The sequence below is a fragment of the Pempheris klunzingeri genome, chromosome 6 (genome assembly GCF_042242105.1).
Source record: "Pempheris klunzingeri isolate RE-2024b chromosome 6, fPemKlu1.hap1, whole genome shotgun sequence".
In the NCBI taxonomy this organism is placed as follows: Eukaryota; Metazoa; Chordata; class Actinopteri; order Acropomatiformes; family Pempheridae; genus Pempheris; species Pempheris klunzingeri.
This window is the reverse complement of record NC_092017.1, coordinates 21,530,629-21,548,497: the sequence shown is the minus strand read 5'-3', so window position 1 is coordinate 21,548,497 and position 17,869 is coordinate 21,530,629. Positions and strand designations below refer to the sequence as shown.

The following is a 17,869-nucleotide window of genomic DNA, read 5'->3' as shown; positions in this document are numbered from 1 at the left end:
GAGCTATTCTCTTTTACTGAAAAAGGGAAGTGATACTGATTTTGTGTGTGTGTGTGTGTGTGTGTGTGTGGGTGGGTGTGTGTACGGCTTTCAGTAGCTTGACTACTCACTCAAACACGTTTGCTGTATTCAGAGCTGGCACATTAATTGATTAATTAGTCATTTGAAAGGTAATAAATCTGAAACTATTTTGATAACAACTGTTTGTCAGTTTTCAAGCAAAAATGTTTTTTTTCTTTTTTGTGTCACTTTGAATTTAAGATTATGAGTTTAACTGTTAATTGATTTGAGGATGTCTCCCTGGGCTTTTTCAATTTTTTGATATTTTGTTGCCCAAGTAACGAGTCAATTAATCGAGAAAATAATCAGTAAATTAAGCAATACAGTCGATATCACACATACAGTATATTCGCTGGGATAGAAATAGTCTTTTATTTATAGTATTTTTGCAAGTAAATGCAATTTCCTAAAAAGACAAAGATTACCTGATGATCCCTGTATTGTTTTCATTTGTTACATTTTTTATCTGCTGTTCTTTATCTGTATTGGTTTCAGCTGTACAATTATTATCTGCTGTTTACTACTACCACTACTACTACTAATACTGATAATAACTAATAATAATAAAATATGTTGTTGTTATTGTAAGAAGATGACAACAATAAGAATATTCTATGGCTATGATCAGGCACTTTGGGGTCCTGTTCCATGAGCCCCTTGAAGACCCTTGATGTCAGATGTGGAGGGATTGTTTTCCACAGTTTAAATGACATCATGACTTACAATGTGGGATAACTGAGGATGACATAACTGGATGAAGCCGTAGATGTCTGCAGACAGACTAACAGTCCAAAATTTGGTTTACTCTCACAAAAGTGAGAAAAATTGAACCTAACTGGAAAAAAAGTTTGTAGCTGTGGTCAAAACAATTTCTTGCAAGGAAGCAAGAAAACGTCAAACATCATATAACATGATTTAAAACATCAAAGATACTATTAAGATCCCATCATTTCTATCATAAATCTATTTCACTAACGTATTTCACAAGTATAGCTGCTCATTGGAAGCTTAATTTCTTGGTGGACAAAGCTGGTATAAACAAAGGCAGGGGGTTAATTTTAATCTACAACTGGTCTAGGATCTGGTTTTTCTAAAGGTTGAGACCTAAACTGACATTTGTGGTCTTTCTGTTTCTTGTTGGCTTTTAGCTTAATCAACCAATCTGAATAAGAGGACGCAGAGATATTGTTGGTTTGTTTACAACCTGAAAACTGCAACAGACCTGCAAGTTCATGCCAACACGTCGTCTCATTTAAAGGGAGCGCTATGATGATCTTATTTTGAAATTAGTATTCCTGTTTCACTCTGCGTCTTAGAAGAAGAGAAGTCCAAGACCAAGCAGAATCAAATTCAATAGGGATTACTGATAGCATTGTTGTGACTCAACCAAACCTTGCATTAGGTCTCTACATACACAAGAACATAGTAAACATACACACAAGCAAGTGGGTCTTTTCCCAAAACTCAGCTCTGGATCTCCCTTGGCTAGAGGCCGTGGAGTCTGTGCCAATGGGGGTATGGAGAGCTTTCAGAGGGGTAAATACTTGGCACTGCAGCTTCTCTCTGACACTGGAGACTTGTAAAGCAGGGGCCAGTCCTGACATTTATGGCCGCATTTCAACACCCAGTTTATTTTCAATTAAACCCAGAACGCACCACTACCACAATAGAAGTTTATGTCTGACTTTTAAAAAATCTTTCAGATTGAGTGACACAAAGATTACTTGTGACGGTCACTTTCAGGAAATGCATTCCTTCTTGTTGTTCAGTGAGGAACATCCAGTAGATTGGATGGTTGTGCCAGCTTTTCTGAAAGCAGTCAGTCAGTGTATGGAAACTTCCAGCCCTCTTTAAACCTCTTTGGGCACCTGACTGACACTTGAGAGTTTGAGGGCAGGGGGACGGCGAAATGTGACCTAATGGTGGACAAGGCATGCCAATCAGCTGGCACCTTTCTATGTCTTATTTGAGACAACACGGCTGTTGACAAACACCCCCCCCCCTCCCACAAATACAACCATGTATAGTATACAGCTCAGTCATCCAACATAACTCAAGACAATGAAATGTCAGTAATAATCCTTCATTACTTAGTTTATAAACCAACCTCATGGCCTACCGTACTTGGTGCAGGTTCTCTGTGATTAATGTTATAATGGCCATTTTAGGTGATATTTTTTACCACTAACCGTTGTATTCTCTTTCAAGTAAGTTTGACTGACTGAGAGAATTGTTTAAAATCTGTATGATCGTCTGACTGCTAATGTTTCCTGCTCTTTTCCTGTGTCACATGTTCTCAGATCGCAATTCACATTCAAAAATGACAAAATGCTACACTAAATAAACAAATAATGCCAATGAAGTTAGCAAAATCTTACATTTCCCTCTCATTTTAACCTGTATTATTATCACTACCTCTGAAATACATTTTTCCATGTTAGAATTTATGAATAAAAACTTTTTTAACTTGCTAAGACATCTCTGAACTTATTTTGGTGCAACTCCATTTAGTAAATCTCTTGAAATTAGCTAGTGCTGTTGTGTAATTTAAGAAGAACTTAACACGCAAATTAGAGATGGATTTGCAAATAGCTGGTGAAACACAATCCAGGTGTGGGGCTTATGTAACATTAGGCTAATGTCATGACATCATGGCAGCACAAGGAGAGATAGCTACATACATACATACAAACACAAAGAGGCCATTTCATTTTACGTGTCCAAATGATAGAAGAGTAGTAAACAGATGCTGCCAACTGAGGTGCCAACAAAAAACTAAAGCTAAAATAAGACACATTCTTACTTTCGCCACACACATTTATCTTAATGATACCAAATAATCTCATGTAACTATCAAAATTAATTAAAAAAAAAAAGCAAAGCCCAACCTCAGTAAGACTAACAGAGAGGTCTAAAGGACAAAGAGACTCCTGGAATGACATTGACATATAAGCGAGCCTTCCCATCACAATGTGGTAATGAGCTAAACTCTTATGCAACAAATTTCCAGTGTACAGATAGGCTCACATATCCCCCCCCCCCTACCTTTCTCTCTCGCTCCCCATTCTCTCTGAGGGTCAGAGCAGCCACCAACTCATCAATCACCAGCTACAAAGAAAAGAGAAAGAGCCAAATTCCTGGATAGGAGCAAAGGACAGAAGAGTTCATCTTTTTTAAGGCCTTTTGTTGCGTTTTCAGGTAAATTTCAGGGCTGAACTGCGTAGCAGAAAACCGATGAATATAAATGAGAAAAGTGGAAATGATTTCATTAAATTAGAATCTACTTGTCATGTCTACAGACAGACATTTTAAGGGTTGTGTGCCATTCCTATGTGTTTGCCACAGCCCACCATCCACCAAAGAGATCCTCCGTTAAGAAGCGAGGCACGAGCACCTCTGGTCTCTCATCTTAGTCCTGTCACCCCTCCCTTCTGCCACCAGCACTGACGAGGAAGACGCTGAAGGGAAAATTAATCAGCAACTATATTTGATGAGTCATTTAAGCCATTTTCAGAGCAAAAATGCTTTTAAAAAAAAGCCATCTGATTGGATTTGCTGGTAAATTCAATATTCTTAGATTTGGGGGTTTTGGTTTAACATCTGGTGAGGTCAACAAGGACTGTGGTGAAATATCATTTTAAATTATTCATCAGGAAAATGGCCTGCAGATTAATCAAGATCAAAATCTTACATCCTTAAATTTGATGCAATACATAATGTTCTACCATCTGCATGAGACAAAAAAGTAAAATATTTGCCATGATACATCAAAGTGTGGGGAAATAACGGTTGCAATGTCCCTGTAATGTGAACTTAAACCTTTATTTATCTATGCTAATTAAGTTAGGCTTCCTTTGCTTTTTTCAGTACGTTTCTGCCGGCAGCAGTTGGTTTCAGTTTTCAGTTCTGTTGCGAGTAGCAACCACCACTGACAGTTTAACAGACACTGTGACATGTGTCCAAACTAATGACACAAACTGACATATCTTTTTTTCAACACCTCACGTGCCCTTGCTGGATTATCCTCAGGCACTCTTTTATTGTAGCAGTTTGGCAAACCTTTTCATGTTTGTTCATTTTTACATATTGTATAAGTAAAAAAAAACTCATTCAGACCCATATTCAACTGAAGAGAGAGCCAAGCTAAGTGTTTCCTCATTGTCTCCAGTCTTTAAACTAAGTTAGCCTCAGCACATTCTGACCACAGCTCTGTACTTCACACACAGATATGACTAATATCATATTTTTCATCTCAAAGAAGCATTTCCCAAAAAGCTTGAACTACTCCCTTATTACCTGCTGGAGATTGTGAGTAAGAGGACTGACACTGTTACGCATTCACACACAAACGCTTACTGTATCCTGTATGACACAGAAGCTCTGGTAGAAAATATTATTGGTGACGTCAACTTGTCTCCAGGAGTCGGATCATAAAAACAACAGTTAGATCTGAGCAGAGCCGCAGAGCAGGCGGTTTGGAGAAGGGCCGTGATATTCCTCACGTTCTCTCTGAGAGCAAACATACAGCTACCCACATCTGTCACAGAGTGTATACACACTCTCACACACACAAACTGATGGCAGGCTCTCACTTACATACACAAGTAGACTCCCAACTTCACCTGATGATGCAAGGTGGGCAAACAAGAGTTGAGTAAACACACACACATACACACACACATATATGAATACACAGTGGGACGTGCATTTGTCCAAGTAGCCACTAGCCACTAGCCAGGGTTGTATACACATTACATTTCTAAGTAGTGAGTCAGTGTTACCGGCAGGGAATAGAGAGAAAGACAGAGGACAGTTAAATGACTTTTGTGGTTTAATAGTTATTTCAACTGAGCGGTGGTTCCCGCTCCTCTTCTGAACTCTGGTTACGTCTCTGTGTGTGACACATAGTGGAGATTGTGTGTGACAATAATGTTTGGACAGGCAGTGTGGCTGCCTGGAAGGATTCCGATGGATGGAAATACAGAGAAAGCAGCCAGCGCTCTCGTCATCTCATTTTCTTCCTCATGCATGTGCCACAGTTCACGGCTTTTAAATTTCAGTGGTCAAGACATCAAGGAAAAACAACGTCCAAACTAAACGACAAAATAAGTCATCATTGCCCTCCAAAATGACCCGTAGAAATCTGGCTCAAATCAGCAGGATGACATAATGTTTCTACAGTTAAGGTCTGATTAAGTTTGTGTACAAAAAGTACTTGGAAAGAATATATTTTAGGTTGAATAAAACTACTGGGTTAAAGTTAGGAAATGTCTGTGGTCATGGTAAAAGGAAGCCAGCATTGATTTTTGGTAGAAAATGAGAAGCCAACAGTGGTCTCTCATGTCAGACTCCCAGGCTTTACTGATCCAACCATCAACTGTGACCTCCTGTCTTTTGTCGGGTTAAAACAACATCAAGCTAGAGTGCTTCTGCCTTTGCTTCTGAGACACAAATGTTAATAAAAGGTCCATGTCAGGTAAACGTAGATCACTTTGGGCATTTATACCAACGTTTGGTAACAGTAGCCAATGCTTGTGGAGCAGAGTAGCAGGCTGCTGTTCAGAGGAATAAACTTTCACACCTAAAAAGTAAATCAAGAGAAAGTCCACCATGTTGCAGCTCTGGTCTCCTAAAAATCAAGATGATGGAAAGAAGAAGGGTTTAGGAAAAAATGAAAGTGGTCTGATGATCCTGACAAACACATTTTGCCAGGATGCTAGATTTATGGAGGATGTCATAGACTTTCATTACAATTCTTTGTAATGGAAATCTTAATTGTTAGTTATTAAAAAATGAAACAATGTTTGTCAGCGGACAGCACTGTCTGGGCATTCACCACATCCCAGTCTGGCAATGACAGCCTCATGCATTCATGTCAAGTGGTTTGAGGGCTTAAGTGTCCTTCTGACAGAAGACAAGCCTTACTTTTATTAACTGAAAATGAGACAACTGTAGTTTAGAAGAATCACTCACCTTCACAGAATAACAAACTACAACTCACTTACATAACCAGGCTTTATTAAGACTTTTGCTTATTACATTTTTGTGCTGTTTTCAAATGTAAATATTGTATAAAGCCATTAAGTTAGAGTTTTAAAGATAAAAAACTAATATAAATAAAACGGACCAAGTTATGCCTGGTGTAATTTATTTTATTTATTTATTTTTTGACATCTTGAATGAAGGACTTTTAATCATTGTAAGTCTTAAAGCATAAAATCAGTGGTGAGCAGTGAATATGCTCAATTTGTACATATTTAAATTTGTGCATAAAAACTCACTATATACCAAAGTTGACAGGACAGTAGTTTCAGATTTATTCGGACAGAAAACAGCAGCAGCAGCTTGGCTAAAATATAGATAATAAATATGAAGTGTGGATTATATGAATTGTCTGGATTTGTCTGACGGTGTTGGCTCTTCTGCAGCAGTGGCAATAATGTGCAGAAAAGACTGTGAGGCAGAATGAAGGTAGTAAAAGGCCCTTAGCCTGCAACAGATTCTTTTGGTGCCAAGAGTAATCCCATTTACAGTTCCAAAAGTCTGTTTTTGGCAACATACAGAGCCAAAAACCAAAGTGTGCACGACACAAAGTGCAGCCCAAACTGCTGCAGTCCGATTAGTCTTTGCAGCCCTGTGACAGAGTGCATAGATGAGTCATCAGAGGACACTGCTATGAGTGGATCTTTGTCCTGAATCAAAACTCTGATCTGTGAGGGGATCACACCAAACACAAAGTGACCATCTGAGTGCAGACAGACATTATAGTAAGGGTGTGAGAGAGAGAGATGGGCATTCAGTGGGAGCAGAAGAGGATAATACATGACCCGGGGTTAAGCACCTGGGAAACAGCAGGGTCCTCATAATGAGCCTGACACTGTCCCCTTCCTCAATGAGATACACTGTTCACTGTGTAGAAATGGACAAAAACTGACACCTAACAATTAATTAAATATTATCAAGCCAAACGGGGTTTGGAGGAGGAACTCACCACTGTTTGGGTTACTGAACACCGGATACACATTTCATTTTAACCAAAAAACGAATACAGTAAAACTTTTTGTTTTCATACTTCAGAAATTCTACACTGAAATTATGAGATAACATCATACTTGTAAATTAAAGGGTTGGTTCACCCAAAGTATGAAAAACTTTTCTACTTACTCTCTTTGAATTGGCATCAAGCCACTTAAACTGTATTGATTTAATGTGGGCAGGTTTTCAGATATCCATCTGAGATTATGATGAGCATTTAATTTGTGGTGCTGACAACATTTCAAGGTTACAGGTTACTCTGGATAATCCAAACGCTGAGAGTTTTTTTTTAGGAATGATTCAGAGAGAAGAGGCTCCACTGAAAACTGTTTATTCAGAATAATACAGATTGTCAAGAGAAACTGGGTCACTGTTGTCTGAAAAAGACAGTAGCTGTTGGCAAAACCACCAGGTCCTTTCAGCTGTTCGGGAGCTTTCCATCATGTAACTTGACCTTCTTCAGTGGGTGACGTTTGTCCACTTGTTATCCAATTTGGCTTTAAAGTTGGCATTGAGAGTTAATTCTTTGGCAAAAAAAAAGAGTCCTGTGTTCTTCCCCATTGTTTTGGGGTGGAGGCTGATATCTCAGACATCTATCTCAAAACCTGGACAAATAAAACTAAAACTACCTGCACAGATAGATACCACAGGTGGTAAGTGGGGGGGGGGGGAAATGGTGTATTTGGGCCTCAGGTGAATTGGCCCTTTAAGGCATAAAAATCATCATCACTACACAATTAGCAAAATTCTCTAATGCTGAACTAAAGAGAGAAAATATGTTGTAGTTATATCTTGTTTATTTTAGATTTATGAGCTCTGGGGTGAGAAACACCAACACAAGTGCCAACATAACAGACTAATCTAATACATGTGTTGCTAATTGTAGAAAATATAAAGTGCATTATTGCGATACTTTGCCCCTTCACTTAAGGAGGGAGAAATGAACAAAACCAAGAGCTTTGTTCGATCAGGTTGAACGCCACTATGTCACCTTTAACACAAAAACACACACACACACAGACTATAAATGGAGAAAAAGACAGACAAAAGCAGCTTTGTGGAGTTCTATCTGTTGAGAAAAGCATTGAAGCTTGACTGATGAAGATCTACAGACACATACTGTACCGTATACACACATATGAACACACACATAAACACACACCAAGACACTAAGAACTGGTTCATGGGTACAATATACACATTCCAGTCTAGAGCAAACACTGAAGGTCTGTCTTTTTCTCAGGGAGAGAGTCTGAAGGTAAACAGTCTTATCTATAATCACCAAGAACAGACACTTCTCTCCCTACGATGACTTCTCGATACACTGTACGAAACCAGTTTCTATGTGACCAGCAGTTCACCTTGCATAGCCCAACACACCACGCACACCACTTAGTGCTTCAGTTGTTTAAACTGCGCTTGTTTAAACTTTGCTTGGTCAACATCATGCACATTTTGTACTGTACAGTACGTGCTAATTTGTACTGTACGTATGATTGACAATGAGTCACAAGAGAGAAACCTGACAGCCTACTTGCTCTGTTATTCCATGTAGTTACACTTTTAATATCTCACGTGAACGTTTATAATTTCACCTGTTAAACAACTCTAGACACTGGACTTGTTGTTCCATAGCAAACTTACCAAGACTATCCGCACCTTGAAAACTAATAACAGGGATGTAAAATCTCAACTAATTTTGACCGTAAAAAAATGTAAAACTACAACAATTGCACACAACATTAAATAAAGTAGTTTTAATATCTCAATAAAACACTGTTCAATGATTTCATTGCAAAAGAGAAGTAAACCACATCACTGGATTTCCCCTTGGGTTGGATTAAAGACAGCTGTTGATGGGAGAGACCCCTTAAAAAAAAACACCACCAGATAGATTTAAAGAAAAAAATATATATTTTCAACAACTTTCTATATAACTGTGCGCTGAAACCTTCCATCAACAAGACTCATTGTCAGCGAAGAGTCAGACGTGCAAGTGGCTCTGTGAGGCCTTACTTAGGAACGCTGGTGCTTTCAGCTAAATGCTAACATCAGAATGCTAACATGGACACAATTCTGAAATGCTAACGTCTAGCAGGTATAATGTTTGCCATACTCACTAGCTCATTAGCATACAATCATTTGGTAACTAGTACTGAACATGAAGTATGCTTTAGACCAATGATAATGTAATTTCTTTGTAAATCGAAGGTACATGAAAAGTTAGAGGATCACCAAAGTTTTTACTGTTCATCCTGAGGGGGGTGGTAATGTGTGCATTTCATGATAGTTCATCCAAATGTTGTTGAGATATTCCACCAAAAACCTCAGCTGTGAACCTCATAATAGTGTATAAGTGAACGGATCAACAAGAACATTAAGATTCGTCCTCTGGGGCCAATGAATGTCTGTTTAAGATTTCATGGTAATCCAATGGTTGCTAAGATACTTCCTCAACATGGACCAAAGTGATGGACTCCCCGATCAATATTGCTTCCCCCTTCAGTTCATAACAGGAGTTGTGATGTTTCAGCCTGTGTTAATGGGATGCAAGTCTGGCTGTCTGTGCTCACTGTGCATGTACAGTGTCAGATAAAACTATATTAAGACTTATAATTAGGCTTTGCTCTACAGTCTCTCATCAAATCTACACCATTAAATTCAATTCTGATCAAACAAATGTTCTCATTTTGGGTGATAAAAGTGAAAGAATAATCGAGTGGCTGAGCGATAGTGTGTTTGATTTCATTGCAGTTTATTTAACATGAGAGTAAATCAGACAAGCAGATCTCTATCACGACTGCTTGTGTAGAGCCAGGTTTAACACCAGTCTGTGAACCAGCCAGCCAGGCCATAGATGACTTGTGAATGGGGTAATGAGTGTTTTCATGCTGGGGTTTGTGACGCAGGTCAGGCCCCGTCTGCTCTTTGTCTCTGTGTCACGCCAAAGGAACTCATTTGTCCCCAGAGAAAGATGGATGAACTGTTGTAGAAAAAGAGCCTGCGGGGGGTGTTGAAACACCTGGGAGTGTGTGTGTGTGTGTGTGTGTGTGTGTGTGTGAGGAAGTCGCTGTTGTCCCAGTGGCCTGTTTCCTCATTAGTGTCACAGTCCTGCCCAGTGTGGATTTCCTTCCATGGACAGAGACGTGTCTGTGTGACAAACACACACATTCATACACATTCACAAAATACTCACTCTTGTCGTACATGCATTCCAAACTTATCTTGTATCATTTGTACACTCTCATACACACACGTACACCCAGACTGCACCTGCCAAGCCTGGTTTGACGCATTTCTGGATACAAATCAGTCCTCTGGTAGAGGAATTCCTCATCCTGTCTCTCAGTCAAAACAGGGACACCCTTGAGTGTCAGCACTATATTAATGGAGGTCTCTGAACTTTAACAAGGTTAATGTGAAGAGCATCTTATATAAACCTGCTATTGTGTTCCTTTACTTGTATAATTTTTTTGTTGCACTGACAGGTGCTTCTATTGTTTTGTCCACCATATTCATATCGGTGAGGGTGGGATAAATAACAGAAACACCTGTTTCACCTGTGTAACGCAATACAGCTTAACAGCACCTCACACCCCATTCTCTGACATGATTATACAGTTCTCACCTCTTTCAAATACTTTCAACAAAAACTGAATATTAAAACCTTCATGTGTCTTCATGAATCAATTCAATACTATCATATACTTTTACATATTGGAGGGGAGTGTTGCAGTTTCTTCTAAGTCAAAGGGTTCGAAGACAACATTGATAACACTGAGGCTTTGCCTTTCATAAAGTGAAATACTATGTATGATTCAATCCTCCTTCTGCCATCAGGAAGCTTTGCACAGTACTTTAAAATGGTTAAAAGAAATAATTAGAGAAGGATGCTCTTTCTTTAGTGAATGGATAGCAGCAGCTGTAAACTGAATATGACCCTGAACTTCACAAGCTGTTGCTATCATTCATTCAGCTATTGTCAGTGAGCAGCCGCTACCTGCATGCTGTGCCAGTACTGCCAGAAACATGCATACAAAGTGCTAATATCTCGTCATCTTGGTTTCCAATAAACAAATGTTCCTGTTTGTTCTGTATTACAGCTCACAAGATCTTATCAAAGGTCCACAGGCTGTGCAATACTACCCACACACTACTGTTGATGCTAAGTAATTTTGTCGGAAATCTTTCCACCCGGAAATGCAACAGAAAAACAAACAAACACCGAGGTGCCACATAAGAAAAAAAGAACCACTCTTGATCTGATAACAACACACAGTCAAATGCACATGCTGCCTGCATAGGGCTCTACCATGAGGACCTAGCACATAGCAAGTCAGGTATGGACAAACAAAACACAGTGCCTGGCACACATCCACACATCCACACTCTGCTTGTTTATCTTGCTAAGAGCAGTTGCAGTAAATCCGAGGGGGCAGTTATTCGACAGATATCGCAGCCTTTCCTGTCAGCTGTCTAAAGAGTTTCCGTAAGAGAAACCCAAACCTTGTCACCATCATAAGTTTTTTCTCTACGGTTTCACCTCCCTACCCTGCCCGGTGACCGGTCACTCTGCCTAGATACCTGAAACAGTTAAAGTAGGGTTTAGAAATGTTTAAAACCTCTGGTTATTTTGTCTTTATGTAATGGAGTTTAATCCCATTTTGACCTAACATCTAGCCTCAAACATTCATACATGATGCAGAATAAGGTTGCAGTACAGTACTTGTATAAAGTGATATTTGGAAGTCTGCACAGTAGCCAGACTGCTCTGGGAGCACCCACAGAGGCTATTAAAGTAGCCAGGAGCGGGAAGTAGTTAAGAGGGCAGGTAACACAAGACACCCAGAGACAGAAATACTCAGACTTATTAGCTACCAACACAGAGAGAAACGGGGCCAAGAATATGTTTCTCAATACCTGGACACCTGGAAAAGCACAGAGAAGAGGGGACAGAACGAGAAAGAGGGAAGGGGGGTTATAGACGTACGGCATTGCTTTGACCGGAATAGAGTCGGGGTTGGAGGAAAAAGGAGGGAGCTGCTGCCATGGCAACAGCTCATGTTGGCATTTTGTGGACATGCACAGAGGAGTGTGAGGCGAGAGACAGACTGATGGGTTGGCAGATACTGTATCTGTGACATTTAGACATGCTAGCCCTCTCATAATATCCCTTCTTGAACCAATGCCACATGAACACCACAAGGCTGGCAACAATCCAGCATTACCTCACCAGCCAAAAATGGTTTGTTGCCCCAGAGGCAATGTAGATGTTATTTCTGACATGTGATTTCAAAGAGCAAATGAAAGCATTAGTAAATTCCTATTAATCATATCCTAGCAAATTCATTTAGTATACAGCTTCCAGATGGCAAGTCCATGGTGGCCAAATTTCCACCGATTTCCACAGCCACTATTCCCATCTTGGGTGCCACATTCCAGCAACACAATGTCGTTTATTGTACATTAAATACTAAAAAAAAATAGACCTAACAGCTCAGCTAGGTGCCACATTTAACAAATAAACAGCAACATGCTTAATGCCAGATATTTTCTCTTGGAAATAAGTAGTAAGTGTGCAGTAGGAGTGAGCATGTATATGACATTCCAAGACTGAAGACAGGCCCTGATTATAGACATTGGTAGTGCTGATCCAAGATCAGATTTTTTAACACGTATTGCCTTTGAACAACAATCAATCAAATCAAAGAGATGAGCACACTGGTCACCCTGTCAGATATTCATCTCTGTTTGGAGTCAGCAGACTGCATCAGTGAGAAACCCCAGACAGATGCACCGCTGTGGAGGAGTTATTGCTACTGAAGCCTCTGGCGTTAGCTGGGCGTGTCACATGACAACCTATTATGAGATACTGGTAAATAAATGCCTGCATAGACATAGCTTCTCTGTGTGTTCGTGTGTGTGTGTGTAGAGTATGTAGAGTACTAAAGAAGAGCAGTAGTGCTGCACATATATATGATATATAATGCAGTCTGAAGGGAAGTGTGCATTTCCTGCAGCACACTTCATGCTCACCACATCAGGCGTCATGCGTGTCTTTTTTTTTCTTTCCACTAACAACAAAACACGCTAAGTGACAGCCCATTGTCTCAAGGAAGACTGTTTAGATGGAACAAATTAAAACCTAAAACCCTCTGTATAACAGTCAACCTTTGATCTGGTTATTGTCAGCAGTTTTTTTATGTAGTGGCTTTTTTTGGCATAATTGCTGTGCTTTCAAGAACTGTAGTGCATGACGAAGCTCATTATGTCAGACATACATTTCATTGCAACACACTCATGTGTAGCTATTGTGATTTGTCTAACAATGAATCATTAGTAATATCTTTATGGCTACACACATCAGGGGTGTGCACAGCATATCAATTAAAATTCCTTTAAAATAGCCTTTAGTAGGACAAAACATACACATGACAAAATGGTTGGGTTTTTCTCTCATTCTGTACATTCTACTTGTGTATTGATGGCCAAAAAGTTCACATTTTTGAAATAAAATTGAGGCTTTTATATTCTAATCAGCAGCATTCTCCTGTGATAAGAATGGTACAAATACACTGGGGTTTAATTTATCCATCATCTCCAGTCTGGGTAGGTGGATATTTTCACAAATGCCAGTAAAATAAAACTTAGAAACTATAACATCCATGAGCCACATCATGAGCTCTAATGACAAGTCTACGGTGTACTGTGAGAAGTCTTGAATCACAGACAGAACGTGTTTTGTTTCTCTGTTTTTGCTTTAGAGCCTCCAGGCTCCTCATCTCCAGCCCCCTCTCCCGTTTTCCCTGCATCACGTCTTCTCAGGCACCTTCTTGGTTATTCCTCCTCCTTTCTCAAGACAACCCTTATCGACGCTGCCCTCTCACCTCATCACTCCTCATTGCCTCCTTTCATCCCTCCTCCTGTTCTGTCTCTCTTGTCCTTCTCTTGTCTCTGTGACCTCCTCAGTGCATTCCTGCACGCACTTGATCCACTGTATGGTGCTGAGAGCACAAGGTTGTCTGAGGGCTGAATTAAATAACATTCATAAAGAGACTGTTGAGGTTTTCTTTGTTCACTGCTCACTGCTCTGCTCTATGTAACCCTGCTGGCACAGAGAGATGACACAAAACTGTGTGCTTTTCAGTGACTTGATGAAATTGTGCAAAAAAGATCATCTTTTTTTGTTCTTAACTGCAGCCCAGAACAACAAACTGAAATCGTGGATTGTTGAGTTCATGTTATACAACTGAGAGAGGGTAATTGAGGATGACAAATCCTTATGCAGCACCTTGAAAAAAAAGAGGGTAACTGCTGTTTTAAGATTCATCAAATTGGGTTTGCAGCTCATGAAAAATTAACCTGTTTATATTTCATTGTCTGATCAGCGTAGCTTAGGGCCCTGAATGCCATCCCATATAATTAACGCTCTCCTGGCTGACTCCACCAAACTCTCAGATGGGGTTTTATGAGAACAGATTTCACTTTTACTTTTACAGGATGTGATAAATTAACCCTTTACATATATTGTAACAGTCTACAACCATTCTTGCAGATCTGTTCAAGCTAACACTTTGATGTTTAGCAGCTACATTGTTTACTTTTCTCACCATCTTAGTTCAGCATGTCTGCATGCTAGCATTTGCAAAGTAGCACCAAACATATACAGTGGAAGAGACTGATGAGAATAACATTAGTTTTACCGGAGTTTGCTTATAAACCAAAGTTATTTTTTTTAAACTCATGATGGTGTTAGTTGAAAAGTAAAGGGATTACCAAAGTTATTAGAATTCATTCTGGAGAACATGAATGTTGTCAAGGCAATCCATCCAATAACTGTTGAGATATTTCCCTCAAAAACGTAGATATTAACCTTATGGTGGTGCCGTAGGAAAAATCACATTTTGTGCCAATTCTGCAAGCATGTTTAACAGCATAAGTACAAACTTGGTGGTGGTCTATGAAGAAAGGTCGGGGGGATCACCAAAGTCAGTAAGATTTTCGTGGCAATCCATCCAATGGTTGTTGAGATATTTCAGTCAGGACCAAAGTGGTGGACAGACAGACTGACCAACCAACCGACCGACCGACCGACCGACCGAGTGACATTGCCATCTGTAGAGCCTTGCTGTAGCTTAAAACTAATGGCTGAAAACCAGACAGATGGGCAACATATTTTCCCGACTATAAGTCTAAATCAGTGACACAGTCCAGTAAGAATTTCCTGGTCAGACAAAGATAAAGCCGTGTGTCTGTACCACAACATACACAGAAAAACTGTGCGCTGTGTTTTCTTACCCTATTGCATAACAGTTCCATATTGTCCAAATACCTTTCACCTATGCACTTAACACATACTTATTGTTTAGTGTTGACCAAACACCAGCTCCTAGCTTTGAAATAACAGGGCTTCTTTTTTGGGAAAATGTCACGGGGGGGCCTGCCCGCCCCATATGAAAACACCGACACAATGGAAAGGCACAATGGGATTTAAAAAGCCAACTCGTTGACACCTTTCCACACTACCGAGCAGCCAAACACATACGTGCACACACAGTGCGTATGTGAATAAGGTCGGAAGAGTTCAAGAGCCCTTTGCCTCACATATATCCTGTATGACAGCATTTCATCACAGAGGCCGAGCTCGCCAGGAAGTCGGGTCATACCTTTTTGAGGTTCTCACAGCTAAATGCTGTAGAAATGGGACGGAATATTTCCTGGCCCTGTTATGACACTATGACATAAAGCAGCTGCTTTGGATCAGTGGATCTCTATTATGTGGAAATTTTCAGCACATGTGCGGGCAGACCTCGCTAACCTGTTTTGTGATCGTGACGTGATAATGGCAATGAGCCTCAGTTATAGTTTTCATTATTACATTCAATAACCGCAGTGTTGAAAGACACTGCAGCCTGAGGACCATAATAACGTCTGGAACATGCATACTGCCAGATATGTCTGAAAACTGTGATTTGCAGTCAAAATAAGTTACGGGTGATATCATGCAAAAAGCTCCACTGCAGACCTGTATGACGCAACTCATGTTTAAATCATCTTGGCCTTATTTGATCCAGATTATCTGTGCCATACAGTGCTTGTCCTACCCAGCAGCCCATAGGGTACTGCGTGGTTAAGAGGGCACTAGTCTCAATTGAAGCATGATGTTAACTCTTAAAAATACATATAACTTATCGTCTAGACAGCATTACAATGTGCGCTTTGTGCTTTAATACTGTGACACTACAAGATTAGAACACGAGGCGCTGGCAAACAAAATTAACAGAACACATGGCTCTGTGTCTATTTCCACTCACCACTGAATAGATTAAGGCACACTGATAGAGTTGGCTCAGGTTGCATAACATGTTTTCAATGCATATACATCCTCAGTTCAACTGAGGCACACACAGCATTGTTGAGTTGGAGGCTTGTGCAACATAAATTGCTTGAACATGAAACATTTTCAAAGAGGGCACCGAATTAACATACTACTTTTTTTGCTTGCCCTTACCCTGAGAACTTTGTCCCATTATTCATGATGTAAACTAAACATGATATTAGTTTCAACCAACTGATTTTGCATGACGCAAATATACTGAGATAAACCTCAGTCATCTATTTAACCAGTGAAATCCAGCAAAAAACAGCGGCCTCCATTAATGCTTTAATGCTGCCTCGGCAACTCCTTGTGTGAGATTTCTTTGCTGATGAATGTAATGTAATGTAACTTGTAAGAGCTGTGCAGGTTTATGAAGCTACAGTGCCTACAACTGTCTAAAACATGTTAGGAGAAACATGCTGCAGCCTCAAAAATGATCCAATCATTATGATGCCGCACGTTTTCCTGATGGAAATGTTTTGGGCCGTTTGCCCTTGTTGGCCACCGTACATGTGATTTGTACCTTTAATGGATAACAAGATACTGAAAGTTTTATTTTGCGCCTGTGGAGTTGTTTTAAGCAGAGTATCCACTTCACTCAGAGGACACGCACCTATCTCATGCCTTAATATTCTTTTGATTTGTTTAATGAATGGCAGTCAGAACATGCATGTTATGCAGTTTTAGCTTTATATTCTTTATCTGTCTGCACACAGAATTAGGGGAATTCACCGTGTGCCCCGAGAGAGGGTGAAACAGGTCCACCTGTGTGTAATGTAGAGTGATTGTGCAGCAATGTAGATATTCATGTATCATATCATTGTGTCAGCATGTGCATGTTTGTGCAGTGTGTGTGCAAAGACAATAGGCCTTTGTCTCCTTGCATCCTATTTTTCTCCTGTGGGCTGACGCAGACATTCGTACACACACACACACACACACACACACACACCTTGTCTACACACAGTTCCTCCTGGCTTCCGTCAAGTTACAACAGTTTAGAGACAGCAAAACAGGAACAATCTGATCTTCTCTTCCTGCCTCACGCTTCCTGCCCTCCCCCTCCTCCTCTGATGATGATAAAGAGAGAGAGACAAACAGATGAATGAAAAGGAAAAATAAAGACTCAAGGGGCTGAGGGGAAAAGCTGGACAGAGGTTGAAAATGAATTAGACAGAAGATGTGACTAGGAGGTGGTCGGCAGCGCAGATGTGGTCTGAGATCATGGGAAAGAGCTGAGGGGAGATTCTGTGGCAGGCAGGCGCTGACTGCGCTCAACAAAACTACAAGAATTTGATATGACGCATTTACCAGTGAAATACTGCATCATTTTATGAAGTTTACTACAACTTGTAGTACAACAAGTTTTAAGAAGTGTACTACAACATGTTAAAA

General features: G+C 40.0%; 1 protein-coding gene across 1 annotated transcript in view; it reads right to left on the bottom strand.

Annotated features, from left to right (window-relative positions):
* Positions 1 to 17,869, bottom strand: part of pde4ba (phosphodiesterase 4B, cAMP-specific a) — a 67,233-nt gene that overhangs the window by 27,602 nt on the left and 21,762 nt on the right. The gene's annotated exons all lie outside the window — the stretch shown is intronic.